Source organism: Protopterus annectens, chromosome 14.part0 (assembly GCF_019279795.1).
Source record: "Protopterus annectens isolate FY-2018-M chromosome 14.part0, PAN1.0, whole genome shotgun sequence".
Taxonomy (NCBI): Eukaryota; Metazoa; Chordata; order Ceratodontiformes; family Protopteridae; genus Protopterus; species Protopterus annectens.
In genome coordinates, this window is record NC_056748.1 from 300495160 (window position 1) to 300515445 (window position 20286).

The window sequence follows — 20286 nt, forward strand, 5'->3', positions numbered from 1 at the left end:
TGCAGTTTGAACTGACATATGCATCTAGATACTCTATAGAAGACAGTATGACTGCTACATTATTAAATTGATATGCACTATGGCCTTACCTGGACGATGCTCACCTGTTGCCTGGGTGCCACCCACCTCCACAACTTATGTTTCATGTGTTGGCTGTTGTGTGGGGGCTGCCCCAAGGTTGGCAAAGAGCTCCTCTGTTGCCATATGTGGGGCCTGTGTGGCTGGACCCCCACCTGTAGCAGTACGGTCCCTGGCCACAGCAGCAGCCCTTTGCTGGGCACAACATATCAGGTTAGTTGTCCAATGCCTGACATGATCATATGTGCGGCCATGGTGGCCCAAGGCATTAACTTTGTGGACAAGGTCACCCCACAGGGCAGTCTGCTCCCACAGATTTTGTCAGCTACAGCCGAACAGCACTACATGGTGCTGGATTATTGCATCAGTGACAGCTGCATTCTCCTCAGCAGTGTATGCTGACATATGCTGCATGCCACCTGGAAGACATAAACATGGAAACACATCACAGGACCTCAGACATTGGCCACAGTTATGTACAAAGCCAGCACATCAATATTGCCATTCATTAGCCACCACTTACAACCACATCATACCCCTGTCATCTATCAGCACAGTATGAACCTGCATTGCACTTCTGGTTCTGATGTGTCATGTTTCCCCAATGAGGGCCAGTACATTGCATAAACCACCATTCATCATTCACGTTTGTGTAGAGGGATGACAGTGGCCGTCTTCCTTGCAGATAGGATGTCAATGGTGCTCAGGCTTTACTTGCATACAGTGTGTAATGGAGCTGGAAGCATATACCTGACTTCATGTAGGATGCAGACAGGAATGTTATCAGGTTCCATGGAGACTTGCTTTTGTTTACTTTGATTAGGCAGTATGCACCTGCTCCCTGATGATGAGAGGAAAGGTTTGGGTGCTGTGCATATCCACCTATACTGATGGTGAGCCAGGGGGGTGATGTTTGCCCTAAACCTGCCTGCAGCAGGTTGGCTATAGCTAAGGTGTGTGTGTATGTGGTGTGATTGCCCACCATTACAGAGTGGGTTGGTGGTTGCCCCTGAGATTGCAGACATATGTAAAGACGGCCTTTTGATTGCCCTTGGTGGATGTGTCCAATTTGTACTCATAGTTAGCTTTACAGTAATCCACCTGTGACCTTCTATTCTCATTCAGACAAAGGTTGCCTTGCTGCCAAGGTGGTGCCTGCTCCTACTTTGCCTTGTACCACCAATATAGTGACCAGTTATGCAGTTTGTGTATTGCTGCTGTCCAGCAAAGGGGATTACTCTGCTTTGGTGGAGACAGGTTTTACAAGTAAGGTATTACTGAGTTAATACAGCTATGTAGGTGGTTGTATAGTTGTTTATAGTAGGCATGGACACCAGGTCATACCACTGTTGTACACCGCTCCAATTTCAACCTGATAATCACACTTATTCTATTACCCATGTCTGTGTCAGGGCAATGCAACACCCAGTAGCTGTAGAAAATTAACTCTGTTGGATGCACAGAAACTAAAATTACACGTGTTCAACATGCACAGCTTATTTACCTGACATTTTGCATCCTATGTCTGTTGTTATGAGGCAGCCACACCTACTCATACATACATGTGCACAGGTAATACCTGATATACATTTCTGTTCTATGTCAGTATGTCACACTGTATTTACACTCTTGCTGCTCAGTCATTCCTGTCAACCTGTTACAGCAGGACATCTGGAGGATGCCACACATATATGAGAGGCAATGGGCCAAAATTTGTGATACTTTCTTAATATTGCCGTAACACACTTAAGTCATTTGATAGCACAGTAGCCTCTGCATTCACAGGCATACTCTGGAGGATTTCCAATGCTCATATGGCAAGAAGAGAGGAGAAAGGCTAGGAGTGTGGTACTGAGGGTAGGGACTTTTAATGTTGGCAGTATGACTGGTATGGGGGACAGAGCTAGCTGATATGATGGACAGAAGAAAGATTGATATATTGTGTGTGTGTAAGAGACCAGATGGAAGGGGGGGGGTAAGGCTAGGTGTATCGGAGTTGGGTCCAAATTGCTCTATCATGGTGTAGATGGGAGGAGAAATGGTGTAAGGGTTATCCTGAAGGGGCAGTATGCCAAGAGTGTTTTTGGAGGTGAAAAGAGTGTCAGATAGAGTGATGTTTATGAAGCTGGAAATTGATGGTGTAATGATGAATGTTGTTAGTGTATATCCTCTGCAAGTTGCATGTGCGATGGATAAGACAGAAAAACTTTGGAGTGAGTTGGATGAAGTGGTAATGACTGTACCCAAGCGTGAGAGAGTGGTGATTGGAGCAGATGTCAATGGGCATGTTGGTGAAGGGAACAGAGGGGATGCGGAAGTGATGGGTAGGTATGGTTGTTAAGCAAAGGAATCCAGAAGGTGAGATGGTGGTGGAGTTTGCAAAAAAGATGGACATGGCTGTGATGAATACATATTTTAATAAGACAGAGGAGCATAGGGGGACATACAAGAGTGGAGGAAGATGCACACAGGTGGATTATATTCTATGCAGGAGAGACAGTTTGAAGGAGATTGGAGACTGTAAAGTGGTTACAGTGGAAAAATGTAGTTAGGCAGCATGGAATGTTGGTCTGTGGGATGACATTGGTGATCAAGAGGAGGAGTGTGAGGGCAGTACCAAGGATCAAATGGTGGAAACTGAAAGAGGGTGATTGTGAGGCTGAGTTCAGGGAAGAGTTAAGACAGGCAGTGGGTGGCAGTGAAGACTTACCAAATATCTGGGTAACTACAGCAGAGCTAGTAAGAGAGGCAACTAGAAAGATGCTTGGTGTGACACAGAGTTACCGAGTATCTGGGTAACTACAGCAAAGCTAGTAAGGGAGACGACTAGAAAGGTGCTTGGTCTGACATCTGGACAGAGGCATGAGGACAATGAGACCTGGTGGTGGAATGAGGAAGTACAGGGGAGTATACAGAGAAAGAGGTTGGTGAAGAAGAAGTGGGACTGTCATAGAGATAAAGAAACTAGACGGGATTATAAGGAGATGAGGTGCATGGCAAAGAGAGAGGTGGTGAAGGCTAAGGATGAGTTGTATGAAGGGTTGTATGAAAGAAACTGGAAAAACAGCAACCTTGTAGCCGGAAAGCCAACTCTAACCAAAGGAATTGAGAATTCAAAATAGCTTCTTTAACGCAAAAGTTTTTATTCTTAAAAAGTAGCGTTTTCGCCGTGGCTCCTGCCTCAGCTTCATCAGAAGAAAATACAAATGGAAACAGCTAACAAAAACATTTAAATACTCACATAGAGGAAGTGACAAAGCAAACCTAATCATGTGAGCTTAATTAAAAACAATTACATAATTAAAAACAAACCGAAATAAGTACTTAACAAGAACTATTTGTACTAAAATTAAAAATACATTCATTGTGTGTTGTAAAATGTTAATATTAGTAATATAAAACCATTTTCAAAAGAACCTATCAGTATTACTACACAAGAAGTCAGTAACATACTGTTCTTAAAGAAGAAGTCTGAAACATTTACCTAAAATAACTTTTCAGCTTCAATATACATGAAATATTGCAGTTCTCATTTAGGCCAACAGGTCTGAATGCATCTAGATTCAACTGCCAAGCTAACTCAGTACACTCAAGAATGGTTTCAACAGGACCACCCCTAATATTAAAAGGTACCTGGTCAATACCCATAAATCTAAATGAGTGCCCTGGGTTATTATGTACATGTTTTGCTAAAGCATTCTCCAGCAGTGGTTTTTATTGAAAGGTGTTGGTAAACTCTTTCTTTTAATTTGCGATTCGCTTTTCCTATATAAAAGATGGGCAACAGTTGCACAAAGCAATGTAGACCACCGATTTAGATTCGCAAGATATCCTATGGTTTATCTGGTATCTTATATTTCTAACAAAGAAAGAGTTACCTGTCATTATAACTTTACACATATTACAATGGCCACATTTAAATGAGCCTCTAGTCCTTGCTGTGACATGGGAATGTGATGTTCGTTGTAATATTTCTTTTAAATTATTACTTCTTCTGTATATAACAAAAGGACGTTCCCCTAACTTCTCAATAAGGTTAACTGAATTAATGACCAATGGCCAGTTTTTTAAAAATATTGCCCAAATATCATTAGAATTTAGATTATATTGAGTAATAAAACTCAAGGAAAAATTCCTACAGGTAGTAGAACCATTTTGATTTGTTGATTGGTTGGCAGTAGGAAATTGGGCATCAATACACTGATTCAACAAAGGTTTGTATATACCACTAACTCTCTTGAGTCAACCTCTAAAATGAGGTCATTTAGAAGCTCAATAGGATAACCTCGGTTTAAAAATAGATCCTTAAGGAACTGACACTCAGTTCTAAAGTCACTTAAAGTACTACACATCCTTCCTGCACGAACAAGCTGACCCTTAACTATGGATTTTTCTGTTTGGGTGGATGTAAGCTAGTATAGTGCAGGAAGGAGTTGCAGTATGTTGGCTTCCTAAAAATCTTTGAAGAATATACTCCTTCAGTAAAGTCTTTCGTTAGTCTCACATCTAAATAGTCTGTTTCAATAGTGGAGAAATTAAATGTAAATTTTAACCAATCCGTAGTGTTGTTTATGTAATCAACAAAAGACTGTGCCTCCGGTTCAGTTCCTTTAAACAGGATAAATATATCATCCAAGAATCTAGTGTAGTATTTTATGTTCTGCATTATAGATTCATTGGATAGAATAAACTGCTTTTCCCAAAGGCTACAAACAAGTTAGCTCAACCCACAGGCGAGCCCATGGCTATTCCACATTTCTGTAAGTAATATTTCTGGTCAAATACAAAAAAGTTAGAAGACAGTACTATGCTTAAAAGCTCAGTGATTATGTATATCTCCTCCTGTGGTGCTTAAACTTTCCATCAAAGTTGTAACCATTCCACTGCTTCATCATGTGGAATGGATGTATATAAATCCGCGACATCAACAGTTAGGAAGTTCAACTCAGGGTTGAAGTCAATACTGTTGATGTCACGGAGAAAGGACCAAGAGTCCTTGCAGATTGTGGAAATTTTTTCACGTATTTTGATAAAATGTTGTCTATTAGTTTCGAACAGGGGTAGGTCATAGAAGACCTACCGTCTATTAATGCCCTCATGGGGGGGGGTTTTATGGTCTTTGTGTATCTTTGGTATTCCAAACATAACAGGCAACTTTGGTGTAATGATGTCAATGTAGTTGTATGTGTCTAAATCAATTTTGCCTGCAAGGAAAAGATCACGAAAGTATCCCCTAATACGGCCTTGAGTTACATTAACCTCATTTAAAGAGGAAACTTCATAAGCCTGGGATGTAAGAATCTCAAGCATTTTCTCCTTGTATTGGGAATCATCAAAGACCACCAAACCACCCCCCTTGTCTGGCTTTAGAAACCTAACCGGTAAACAACGCAAGCTGTTTAACCAGTGGCGTTGTTCGTCAGAAATATTCATGTTTCTAGAGCCCATATTTGTTTTAGAAACAGTGAAAAGGTGTCTTATGTCAATTTCACACATCTGCTCAAAAAGCAGTAGATTGGGTTGAATGGGAGGGTTAAATACACTAGGTAACCTTAGTTTATTATAATCTATTGTGGTCTCATTGTTAAATAACATTCTCAAATTCAACTTACGTATGTAACATTTCAAGTCAATAAGAGTTTTTGCTAAATTTCCATATGTACTAGGGATAAAAGTGTATCCAAATGCTAGTAGTTCAACAGAGTCTACATCTAGTTCTAAAGTAGAAAAATTGTAGATAGTAAAAAAATAGGTCTACCTAGGGTACTATTCTCTATCCTTATCTCCTCCGATTCGTAGCCCCCCCTTGTTTCCTCTGGTTGTTCCCTAAAAAAACATTCTCTTTAGTGGCTGTGGCTTGGCCTTGATTTTGTTGTCCAGGCCCCCCCATTGTTTTTTGAAATCTATTATTGTTATAAACTTTTGAAGTACCCTTTAATCTGTTGCTTCTTCTCACTCCTTGTGACTCCTTCGGTAGAAGCAAGCTCACCTTCTTCACCTGTACTAAATGTTTGCTCTGTTTCAGGCATGATGGAAGCCTCATTAGGTTCTGCATTCTTAGAAACTGGAAGTCTAATAGTTAAATTAGGGTAAGCCTGACTAGATGAGTACACTGCCCTGTCCCTAACTAATTTTTTATTTTTATTAGTTTTTAACTTATTTAACAAGGCATCTATACTTTCGAAAAATACGTTCATAATCAAATTTGAACTGCAAAAGACATGTTATTTTTGATGATTCTTCATCAAGTATATTCACTTCAGATATAAGCGACAAATATGTATATCGTAAATGCTTCACAATAACATTAGTAATTTGGAACCTTGTTCCTGGAATAAACATTCAAGTTCTGCAATGTAGGCATGATCTACTGATCTACTAACAGTCCTGAAGGGGTAAAGTTATTCCTTAAACCCTTTGGTATTAATTTTTCTTTTAGACATTGCCTAAAGTAGGCAGCCTCAAGCTGCAGTTTTTTTAATTTAAGCAACTTTAGATCAAATACCTTTAGGCAGTCGTTAAGTTTATTCACGTCCTTCTCTATAGTTGAAGTGTTCTGGAAATCCACTCCAGTCTGATCGACTGGAAGGAAAGAGAAGGGATTTTCCTTATTAATCCAGCTTGACAAAGATACATCGTCCAGGCCCCCCCATCGTTCGCCTTCGTGCAAAGTATTCAAACCAGAGACTGGTGGTGTGCGTATGTTAGAATTAACAACAGCAGCAAAAGATTGTGCAGTATCGTTCTGCACTTGGGAATTTGTAGGAAATAACACTGTCTCACTCATAGTAGGCAAACAACCTTCACGATGGTTTGAACGCACAGTACTTTGTTGTTTACTCCGTGGAGGTAATCCTCTTGGCGGTTGAGCTGCCGGAATGACACTTTCGGAATCCGAAAGTGATACTGGAACGGAAACTGGTACACCAACTTGTTCAGTATTTCCGGGTGTTACTTCTTGTTCAGTATTTTCGGTTGTGGTAGGTTTACGTTCAATAGCATCCATACGGGATCCATACAATGGGGGGGCCTGGACAACAAAATCAAGGCCAAGCCACAGCCACTAAAGAGAATGTTTTTAGGAAACACCCAGAGGAAACAAGGGAGATCGGGAGGAGATAAGGATAGAGAATAGTACCCTAGGTAGACCTAGAACTCCCCCACAAGTACCTACCATTTATACCAACCTTAAAAAAGATTTTACTATCTACAATTTTTCTACTTTAGAACTAGATGTAGACTCTGTTGAACTACTAGCATTTGGATACACTTTTATCCCTAGTACATATGGAAATTTAGCAAAAACTCTTATTGACTTGAAATGTTACATACGTAAGTTGAATTTGAGAATGTTATTTAACAATGAGACCACAATAGATTATAATAAACTAAGGTTACCTAGTGTATTTAACCCTCCCATTCAACCCAATCTACTGCTTTTGAGCAGATGTGTGAAATTGACATAAGACACCTTTTCACTGTTTCTAAAACAAATATGGGCTCTAGAAACATGAATATTTCTGACGAACAACGCCACTGGTTAAACAGCTTGCGTTGTTTACCGGTTAGGTTTCTAAAGCCAGACAAGGGGGGTGGTTTGGTGGTCTTTGATGATTCCCAATACAAGGAGAAAATGCTTGAGATTCTTACATCCCAGGCTTATGAAGTTTCCTCTTTAAATGAGGTTAATGTAACTCAAGGTCAGATTAGGGATACTTTCGTGATCTTTTCCTTGCAGGCAAAATTGATTTAGACACATACAACTACATTGACATCATTACACCAAAGTTGCCTGTTATGTTTGGAATACCAAAGATACACAAAGACCATAAAAACCCCCCCATGAGGGCATTAATAGACGGTAGGTCTTCTATGACCTACCCCTGTTCGAAACTAATAGACAACATTTTATCAAAATACGTGAAAAAAATTTCCACAATCTGCAAGGACTCTTGGTCCTTTCTCCGTGACATCAACAGTATTGACTTCAACCCTGAGTTGAACTTCCTAACTGTTGATGTCGCGGATTTATATACATCCATTCCACATGATGAAGCAGTGGAATGGTTACAACTTTTGATGGAAAGTTTAAACGCACCACAGGAGGAGATATACATAATCACTGAGCTTTTAAGCATAGTACTGTCTTCTAACTTTTGTATTTGACCAGAAATATTACTTACAGAAATGTGGAATAGCCATGGCTCGCCTGTGGGCTTAGGCGCTAACTTGTTTGTAGCCTTTGGGAAAAGCAGTTTATTCTATCCAATGAATCTATAATGCAGAACATAACATACTACACTACATTCTTGGATGATATATTTATCCTGTTTAAAGCAACTGAACCGAGGCACAGTCTTTGTTGATTACATAAACAACACTACGGATTGGTTAAAATTTACATTTAATTTCTCCACTATTGAAACAGACTATTTAGATGTGAGACTAACGAAGACTTTACTGAAGGAGTATATTCTTCAAAGATTTTAGGAAGCCAACATACTGCAACTCCTTCCTGCACTATACTAGCTTACATCCACCCAAACAGAAAAAATCCATAGTTAAGGGTCAGCTTGTTCGTGCAGGAAGGATGTGTAGTACTTTATGACTTTAGAACTGAGTGTCAGTTCCTTAAGGATCTATTTTAAACCGAGGTTATCCTATTGAGCTTCTAAATGACCTCATTTTAGAGGTTGACTCAAGAGAGTTAGTGGTATATACAAACCTTTGTTGAATCAGTGTATTGATGCCCAATTTCCTACTGCCAACCAATCAACAAATCAAAATGGTTCTACTACCTGTAGGAATTTTTCCTTGAGTTTTATTACTCAATATAATCTAAATTCTAATGATATTTGGGCAATATTTTTAAAAACTGGCCATTGGTCATTAATTCAGTTAACCTTATTGAGAAGTTAGGGGAACGTCCTTTTGTTATATACAGAAGAAGTAATAATTTAAAAGAAATATTACAACGAACATCACATTCCCATGTCACAGCAAGGACTAGAGGCTCATTTAAATGTGGCCATTGTAATATGTGTAAAGTTATAATGACAGGTAACTCTTTCTTTGTTAGAAATATAAGATACCAGATAAACCATAGGATATCTTGCGAATCTAAATCGGTGGTCTACATTGCTTTGTGCAACTGTTGCCCATCTTTTTATATAGGAAAAACGAATCGCAAATTAAAAGAAAGAGTTTACCAACACCTTTACGCAATAAAAAAACCACTGCTGGAGAATGCTTTAGCAAAACATGTACATAATAACCCAGGGCACTCATTTAGATTTATGGGTATTGACCAGGTACCTTTTAATATTAGGGGTGGTCCTGTTGAAACCATTCTTGAGTGTACTGAGTTAGCTTGGCAGTTGAATCTAGATGCATTCAGACCTGTTGGCCTAAATGAGAACTGCAATATTTCATGTATATTGAAGCTGAAAAGTTATTTTAGGTAAATGTTTCAGACTTCTTCTTTAAGAACAGTATGTTACTGACTTCTTGTGTAGTAATACTGATAGGTTCTTTTGAAAAATGGTTTTATATTACTAATATTAACATTTTTACAACACACAATGAATGTATTTTAATTTTAGTACAAATAGTTCTTGTTAAGTACTTATTTCGGTTTGTTTTTAATTATGTAATTGTTTTTAATTAAGCTCACATGATTAGGTTTGCTTTGTCACTTCCTCTATGTGAGTATTTAAATGTTTTTGTTAGCTGTTTCCATTTGTATTTTCTTCTGATGAAGCTGAGGCAGGAGCCACGGCGAAAACGCTACTTTTTAAGAATAAAAACTTTTGCGTTAAAGAAGCTATTTTGAATTCTCAATTCCTTTGGTTAGAGTTGGCTTTCCGGCTACAAGGTTGCTGTTTTTCCAGTTTCTTGCACCAGTTTGTTTGCTTTTTTTACTAAGGGTTGTATGAAAGGTTGGACACTAAGGATGGAGAAAAGGACCTGTACCAATTGGCTAGACAGAAGGACCAAGCTAGGAAGGATATGCAGCAGATAAGGGTGATAAAGGATGATGAGGGAAATGTACTCACAAGCAAGAACAGTGTGTTGAGTAGATGGAAAGAGTACCTTGAGAGGCTGTTGAATGAAGAGAATGAGAGAGAGAATGTTGGATGATGTGGGTATGGTGAATCAGGAAGTGGAACAGATTAGCAAGGGGAAGTAAGGATAGCTATGAAGAGGATTAAGAATGGAAAGGCTGTTGGTCCAGATGACATACCTGTGGAAGCATGGAGGTGTTTGGGAGAAATGGCAGTGGTGTTTTTAACCAGAATGTTTAATGAACTCTTGAAAAATGAGAGGATGCATGAGGAGTGGAGAAAAAGTGTTTGGGTACCGATTATGAGAATAAGGGTGATGTATAGAGCTGTAGTAACTACAGAGGGATAACATTGATCAGTCAAAGCATGAAGTTATGAGAAAGAGTAGTGGAAGCTAGGTTAAGAAGGGAGGTGAGGATTAATGATCAACAGTATGGTTTCATGCCAGAAAAGAGCACTACAGATGCAATGTTTGCTTTGAGAGTGTTAATGGAGAAGTACAGAGAAGGTTGGAAAGAGTTGTGTTGTGTCATTGTGGACTTAGAGAAAGCACATGACAGGGTGCCTAGAGAGGAGTTGTGGTATTGTATGAGAAAGTCAGGAGTGGTGGAGGAATCTGTAAGAGTGCTACAGGATATGTACAAGGGTAGTGTGGCAGCAGTGAGTTCTGCGGTGGGAGTGACACGTGTTTAAGGTGGAAGTGGGATTACATTAGGGATCAGTTCTGAGCCCTTTCTTATTTGCAGTGGTGATGGACTGGTTGACAGACAAGATCAGACAGGAGTTCCCGTTGACTGTGATGTTTGCAAATGACATTGTGATTAGTAGTGAGAGTGGAGAACAGGTTGAAGAGACCTTGGAGAGGTGGAGATATGCTCTAGGGAGGGGAGGAATGAAGGTCAGCAGGACTAAGACAGAATATATGTGTGTGAATGGGAGGGAGGACAGAGGAATGGTGAGGATGCAGGGAGTAGAGTTTGCAAAGGTGGATCGGTGTAAATAGTTGGGATCAACAGTTCAGAGTAATAATGAGTGTGGGGGAGAGGTGAAGAAGGCAGGATGGGGAGGGTGGAAAAGAGTGTCAGGAGTGATTTGTGACAGACAAGTACCATTAAGAGTGAGATGGAAGGTCTACAAGACGGTAGTGAGACCAGCTATGTTATATGGGTTAGAGACAGTGACATTGACAAAAAGGCAGGCTTCAGAGCTGGGTGTGGCAGAGTTAAAGATGTTAAGATTTGCACTGGGTGTGAAGAGGGTGGACAGGATTAGGAATATGTATGTTAGAAAGTCAGCACAGGTTGTACGGTTTGGAGACAAAGCCAGAGAATAGCGAGATTATGTTGGTTTGGACATGTGCTGAGGAGGGATGCTGACTATATTGGGGAAAGGATGGTAAGGATGAAGCTGTCAGGTAAGAGGACAAGAGGAAGGCCTACAATAAGGTGTATGGATGTGGTGGTAGAGGACATGCAGGTGGTTGCTGTGATAGAGCAAGATGCAGAGGACAGGAAGAAATGGAAACAGATGATCCACTGTGGCAACTTCTAACGGGAACAGCCAAAAGAAAGAGAAGGAGATGTTGTAATGTTAGTCTTTACAGGTTGCCAGTGATTTGCCAGACATAACACAACTCTATGAGTAAATGACTACAAATATGAGGTACACATATGGTCAGTGTGCATAACACTGGACAGTTGAATGGTATGAGCTCAGTATATCACATGCAGTTCAACACACACATCTGCAACAGTAGTTTACTATCCAAATACCTTGTATAGGTCTCTCACATTTCTGAGATAAACATGTACATCATAGTTGTATTCACAATTAATATATAGATATCTATGACATCCCAGTAGCTGGCCTAGCAGTGTCACAGTCAGTATTGTTCAACACACACTCCAGTAGTAGTCATATGTGAGCCATCCTTTCCTGGGGTGACTCAGGGGCCTGAGCTGTGATCTATGTCACTGCAGACAGACTCAGATGCTATGGCCATAGGTTCTGATCAGCAATATATAAGCAGCAAGTCTTGTTGAGACATATTTGTTGAAATTCCTATTTCCCATTATTACATACCCCCTACTGCATTCCAGTACATGCTTACTTGCTTGAAATACCTTTTTTTCCAAGTATGGTTGGTTGGATTCCAATATGTGTTGGTTGGTTAGTTGGTTTGTTTGTCTGGCTATCTCTCTCTCTCTCTCTCTCTCTCTCTCTCTGAGATGTAGGGTATACATCTGTTTTGCATAGGCAGCAGCTTGCCTTTTGTAGGGAATGGGAATGAGCAGCTGATTGGCCTGTGCACCAACTGGTGTCTCCACCTATTGCTTAGTGCTAATTGCATTCAGAACAGCTGTTGTTATTTCTATAGCCAATGGCATGGCAACACACTCCTATAATGGAGTACTTCATGTGGGCATTGGTCCTTTTCCTTGCCTGTGAGGAGGACTTCATGGAGGTGTGTGAACAACAGCATCACAGAGGGTAGTTGGAAATACCTCTTACAACGTAAAATGTGGAGACAGCCCAACAAACTGGGGGAGAATATTCCAGACATAGGGACAGAATGTAAGTATTGCTGCTATAAAGTTGAATTAATGCTAGTTTAACAGGGTTTGTGTGGGCATGGCTTTTCTGCATGATTTTAAGTCTGACAGTGTTATATGGTTGATATAACTCTCAACTGTAGGGCTATCCACAGAATGGCCAGATTTTGGACTCTCATGTTTAGTGTGTTCCTCAGACATTTTTGTGTTTGGAAAATCAGTAGCATACTATGGGGATTGCAGTCAGTAAATGGTACAATCCACTTGTGTTTCTGACTTCATATCCCTCAGAAAAGATATGTTACAACAAATCCTGTTACACCAGCAAATGTCTCAGTTTATAACAGCAATATTTCATATATGCCCCTGTTTTTGGGCCTCTGTCCCCCAAGTATGTCAGGCTTTGTCCAGATGTCATGCAGTAAGAGGTTCATAGGTAGGGTATATCATTATTTAGTGCCTTTATTCCTGATACCATCCCAGTGATGTATCAGAATGCCAGACATGTTATGTGTAAGAGGCCTTATATATCAGGATAAATCTTGGACATTCTGTGGGACTCTGAACAGTTGAGAGGTCTGTGTATTTCTAGCAATTGTTGACAGACTGTCAGGAATGTGTAGCAGTGTAGTATGCAAATGTTATTTGGCTTGTGTAGGGAGGGAGGGGTAAATATATGTGTTACAGCTCCTTTTCTATCTGACTGTGCATGCTACTCCAGTTTCTGGTGGTCTATCAGCTGTTTATGTTTGTAGGAGAAGATTGAGACATGTCCCATACCACAGTCAGGCATCATACTACACTGTGAATTGGGCCAGTATATGTAGGGGTAATGTGTGAGTGGCAAACATGATGGGATGTTTTGGTTCACACAGTCCTTATACTCTACTGTTCATTTGGCTTACCAGTATGTCACTGTGACTGTGGTGAAATCAGTTGTGGGTATACACTTTCACACTGGTGTTTGTTTTTCAATGCTGTTACATCCTTGTAATGTCTGATATATTTGCAAATACATGTGTAATTCCCCATAGTGGATTTGGGTTAGTGTTGTATCAGTCTGAGTGTAGTTTGACAAGTGCTTGATTACATGCTTAGCATATGAGTGTAGTTTCACCAATGTGATGTTATGTCCAGGTATTTGTAGGATGTACTGTTGCCTGACCCCCATAAGTGTTGTATATTTCTGACACATCAGTGGGATGATGTGATGATTTAAGTCACTAACTAGTGAGAAGTAACTGAATGCTGGACTTGTGTTATTTCAGTCCATATTTGTTAGGACAGAAAGGAGGGTGTTACTGCAGAAACTGTGTCAGCTTATCTACTCCAGTATTTCAGATATGTCCCTATTTTCATGGCTTTCTCCCCCCCCCCACTTTGTCAGGCTTGGTCCAGACTCATTGCACTAAGGGGTTCTAAGCATATGTCTCGACTGGCTGGAATGTTTCAGAATGTCCAGGTTTACTGCCCATATTTCTGGTCTGTTCCACAGATTCATTATTTTTATTTCTCTGGTAAATCACTGTGATGATCTAAAGATTTCTGTCAGTAAATGATGACATGCATTTCAGTTTCAGAACTCACATTCTTCAGAGCATGTATGCTGCAACAAACCCTGTTGCTCTGGCAACATTCTACATTTGTAAGAGCAATATTTAAAATATGTGCTTGTTTTGGCCCATTGTCCCCCCATTTTGACAGCCTTGGGCCAGATGTCTTGCATTAAGAGGGGTGAGAGGTATGGTTCTGAGGTATGACTCCACTGCATGTTATGAGCACATATATATATATATATATATATATATATATATATATATATATATATATATATGATTGACAAAATGATTGACTTTAACAATTGGCTAAGCTTCTGGTGTCATCCTAAGGGAATCGAGTATCTGTCTGCCTGGGATGACATGATCGACAGACCATGCTGCTTTGCCAGAGATGGCCTGAACCTGTCGCCTTTGGGATTCCAGATACTGTCAAAGGCTCTTGCAACCCCTATAGTGCCTTTTTTAGGCAAGGTTCAAATGATAAATTCACCACCGTAACAGGTACAAGCAAGCAAAATCTGAGGGCAATGCTACTCAATGCTAGAAGTCTAAACCTCAAAATGCACTCACTCCAGGCACTCCTTAAAATGGAGAACATTGACATCTGTGCAGTGACAGAGACCTGGTTCAAAGCTCCAGGGAGCACCCCTGCATTACCAGGCTATAATTCATACCACACCTTTCAGCCACCAAGCCCGGACCGAAATACTAAAGGTGGAGGCGTGTCCATATTCATTAAGGATATCCACACCTCCAAGCTAGTTGCTTAGCATAATGCATCCGAGATTATCTAAGTTCAACTAACTCTGGGCAAAACCGCAATCCAGATTGTAGCTTGCTACCGACCCCCCACCATGCCCCAGGATTCCCACTCCTCTTTTCTTGATACACTGGAAAATATTAAGGTACAACCCAACACTCTAATAATGGGTGATTTCAACTACCCTGCCATTAACTGGGAAAACTACTCATGTACCAACTCTTTTGCTCAATGTTTTCTGGAAATCATCAATTCCAACACTTTGGATCAACTTATCCACACCCCCACCAAGGGCAGCAATATACTAGACCTGGTCATCACCAACATGGGTGACCGGTGTTCCACACCTGAGGTCAGCTCCTTGTTGGTCAGATCTGATTACAAGCTAATCACCCTAGACATCCACATCCCGCTCCCACCCCCAATTAGGAAAACAACCGTAAAAAGTTTCTCCAAAGCCAACTTCACGCTTCTTAAGACAGAAGTGGCAAACTTCACGACACACATGCAGATGGACAATAGAGGTGCGACTGCTGAATCCTACACAAATGCACTTTATAAGCACTTACACGAATGCATGGATCATGCTATCCCTAACAGAACCAAGATGCTATCCTCCAAAAAAAGGAAGCCAATCTGGTGGTCTTCTGCCATAAACAAACTCTACAACAGTAGAAAGAAACTGTTGCAAAAAAGAGTAAAATCCCATGATTGGAGGAACTCCCAGGTCAGCCTCAGTAAGAAGCTGAGATCCCTCATAAAATCCTCCAAAGCTAGCTATGAAAACAAAATTGCCACTGATTCTAAAGACAACCACAAAGCATTCTATAGCTATGTCAAAAATCTCAATTACAACACTCAGATCTGCTCTGAGTTACAGCACAATGACACTAAATATACAGGACCAACTGATATTGCCAACATCCTGGGGCATGGTGGGGGGTCGGTAGCAAGCTACAATCTGGATTGCCCATCTTTATACTGGAAGAATGCAAAGTTCCTGTAATCACGGCTGCACAGGTAAAAACTTCACTCTCCAAAGCCAAGACCACAGCATCCATGGGACCTGACAACATCCCAGGCTGCCTTCTACATGAACTACAGAATGAACTGGCACCCCACCTAAGTACCATGTTCAATCAAAGCCTCACCTCAGGCTTTGTGCCCATTAAATGGTGCACCGTGACAGTTATCCCACTCCACAAAGGGGGGGGAGCCACAACAGACCCCAGGAACTACCGTCCCGTTAGCCTGACGAGCCTCGTCTGCAAGGCCATGGAACATATCATCATGGAACTCATAAACAAAGACATCAGAGATCTCCAAACTCTGAACCCCACACAGTTTGGGTTTGTAAAAGGCAGATCATGTCTCCTAAACCTGATAGACTTCTTTGAAGTAGTCACCAAAGCCATAGATGAGGGTAAGGTGGTTCACACAGCCTATCTAGATCTCGCCAAGGCGTTCAACACCATCCCCCACTCTGGAATTATAGATAAACTCACTAAACTAGGTATAAATCCCTATGTCGCAAGATGGGTTGCCAGCTGACTTACTGACAGAACCCACACCGTGAAAGTAGCAGACTCCAAATCAGACTTCAGACCAGTGACAAGTGGAGTACCACAGGGTTCAGTCCTGGGTCCTCTCCTGTTTGGTATCTACTTCTCTGAAGTACAGGCTAACACAGAAGGTCTTTGGCTAACTAAATTCGCCGATGACTGCAAACTAGGAGCCATAATTGAAACTCCTAATGATGTGGACATCCTACAAAAGGGCCTCACTGAGACAGATGCCTGGTGTCAAAGACATGGTCTCAAGCTCAATGCCAAAAAGTGCATTGTCATCCCCTTTGGTAAAAACTCTGTACCCATGAACTACCACATAGGCGGTAGTCTACCTTAACACTGAAAGTGTGATAAGAGACCTTGGGACACAGGTGGACAATAGTCTCTCTTTTGATAATCACATCGCCACAGTGGTCAGGAAATCCTTGTACGTAGCACACCTCATCACAAAAGATTTCTCATCCAGAAAAAAAGAGGTCATTGTTCCCCTCTACTCATCACTCATTAGACCCATTATAGAGTACAACGCCCCTTTTGGTATGTACTTCACAAGACATCTACAACAACTGGAAAGGCCGCAAAAATACCTCACAAAGAGGATTACTGGCCTCAAACAGATGCCTTACGCAGACCGTCTAAAAAAACTCCAGCTTTACTCCGTCGCATATCACCTACTCAGAGGCGATCTCTGCCTAACATACAAAGCTATGTCAAACCCAGAGCTGTTGGACATGCTCCACTTAAAGAAATCCCAATCCCTCCGAGCTACACGCTCTAGGGACCTAAACCTTGTCACCACAATAAACAGATCATGCTGGAGGGATAGATTCCTATCCTAGAGACTTCCCATTCTCTGGAACAGACTACCTATCTTTGTCAAACAGAGCTTCTCATTAACACTATTCAAAAAAAACCTTGATGATTGGATGGGTAGTAGGAAACTCACCCCAGGGATCACTTCTGTGGTTCTGCTTGACAGGGGCACAGGAAAATCATTTTATTGGGTGGCGAAAGCCTGGGTACCTTTTTGGCTAGGCTTGTATAGGCCCTAGGGCCAATAGCCTAGTACCTACCTATGAACCTATGAACATATATATATATATATATATATTTTTTTTTTTTTTTACATGTATATCTCTATTTATATTATGTATATATTTTCCATATATATGCATCTCCATACATATATAAATGTGTATATGTATATATACAAAACCTGACTGATTCTACAGAATCTTTTCCCTACTGTTGAAGGACTCTATTGCATGATATGTTTGAAAAAACATCAGCAATCCTTATAGCTCAAATGGTGTAGTGGTACATTGCTCTATGGTGTATAGGGTCCTGGGTTCGAGACTTGGCAGGGCTGATTATTTTTTGCTAGGCAGAACAGTGACTGATGGAAATAGAGTGATTAAAACAGTTTTAAGCAGTTGTAAGTGGGTTTGTGCAGGTTTGCATGATGCTAAACGATGCTAACATATGGTTAACCATACAGATGCTTAATCTGTGTTGGCTACATTTAGCATCGCGCAAACTCCCTTAATCCTGCTTGCACCCATGCTAATTTCTTTAAAAGAAAAGAAAAAGGGGTTATAGGAAAGTGGTGAAAAAGGGGCAAGCAGAGGGAAAAACAATATGGAAGATAGCTAGAGATGTGCTGGATGGGTGTAGGGAAGGTCCATAGCTGTCCATTTCTTATACAGCAACAGCTGTCCAATTGTACAGAATTTGGAGATGCATTTGGACAATCCAACCCCAGAGAGAGGGATGAGGACAACAGAAATGTGTTGTCATGCCAATTGGACCTGATTACATTTGTCCAGTGGACATGTGTGGGAAATGGACAGTTTGTATGGGGCAATTTTTTGGGGGGACAGATGCCCTTTTCTTTTTTTTTAAGGTGAGAGTGGGATGTTGGGTAAAGACTGTAGGTACATCTTGGGAGTTAGGTTGGATAGGGAGACAGACAAGACAGCATACAGGGGTGGTATATGACACATGAGGAGGTAAAAACATTTGATGGAGAGGGTGGTTGGGAATCCGAAGCCCATGGGCCCCCATACGGTTACAGTGGGACTGAGATCCTCACCCATGGACAGTCACCAATGCACCTTCACGGCCCCAAAGGTGGCTGTGCTGGGGGCTGGACTGAAGGGGCGGCCTGCCCCTTGAGGTGCACCAGGTGACCCTCAATCTGGCACAGCTGCTCTCCAAACTCAGATTGAAGGGTGCTGCACACCAAACCTCAGACCTGACTGCAGGTGACAGCCTCCTGTCCATGCTCACTCTCGGGGGGGGGGGACGGGCCCCATCCCCTGCAGCAGTTCCACCTGAAGGTGGTGCAGGACTAGCAGATGAGGGAGATCCAGGTTGGGTCCCAGACATTCTGGGGCCCAGTGCCACGGCCAACTGAGGTGGGACAGGCGGATCCACTGGGATCTGCCTTCCCAAACGCACTATGGTGTTGAGGCTTTACAAAATATATTGGTTAGTTATGAACAACACATTTCAAGATTTGTTATAACAGCATGCATGGGTGTTCCAATTAACCCCATAAAACAGATTTGAAACAGTTGCATAGCAAACAGAACACATGCATAGATGGAACAACAGTATGCATTGTAACAGCATGCCAGTAACACTGATGGCAACAGGCCATCAACAATGGTATTTGAACAAGATGTGTTAACATGCAAGCAATCAAACATATTAACAATAATATAACACAAGTTCCAACATTAGGGTTGGAGCACAACATACCCATAGTATATGAGTAATAATTATTGATGCAGATGAGGGTTGGGGGGGAGAGGCAGAAAATTCATTAACAACTGTTTATGGTTCTATTTTCCACAACAGTACTTGCCAATACTCTATGGGTCTGCCCTCACTTTACATCTACCTATGGCCATAGCTTCTGTAGTACAAACATACCTATTAAACTGTCAGCCTGGAATAGTATGAGGCAAACTGTGACAACTCTGGGTACATGACTAGAGTGGACTCGTACATGTCAGGGTTACATATCTGGCACAGGAGGGGTACCCTGAACTGCTGTTATGTGAGTGTGGTACTGGCATACGTCAACTGGTTTCCTATCTGTCTCCAGAATTATTTTCAGCAGTGACCACTAGCCGTGACAGTGTGACACTTGAGAGACATGTATTGGAAACATACCTCTCAACCTCTTAGAGTATGAGATCTGGACAAAGCACATAAGAGTGGGACAAAGGCCCATAAATGTGGACAATTTTTAGATATTGCTCTTACAATCTTCAAAAGTTGATAAAATGGATATGATATCTGACACTTGTACGTCTATCATTATTTTCTAAATTCAGTCTATAATGGTTTGCCACTGATTTGCCATGACACCACTACTTTATGTGAAGCGGGCCAAAAATCTGTGACAAATATCTGGACATTCCATGATTATCTGTACAGTTGAGAGGTATGATTCGGGAAGAGTGCATATTGTATGTACCTACCCTGCTGTCATTTGCAGGCATGTGCCAATAGAACAGTTGTACACAGTTTATTAGTATGCCCTTCATACAGCTACTGGCAACATTTATTTACCTGTAAAACCTGTGGGGAAAATATCTGTTAACAATACCTGACTGTTTTTACATTTATTCCTGATTCCTTGTGTGTATATATGTGCACATCTTAGTACCACTCCCTGAATTCGAACCATGTCTG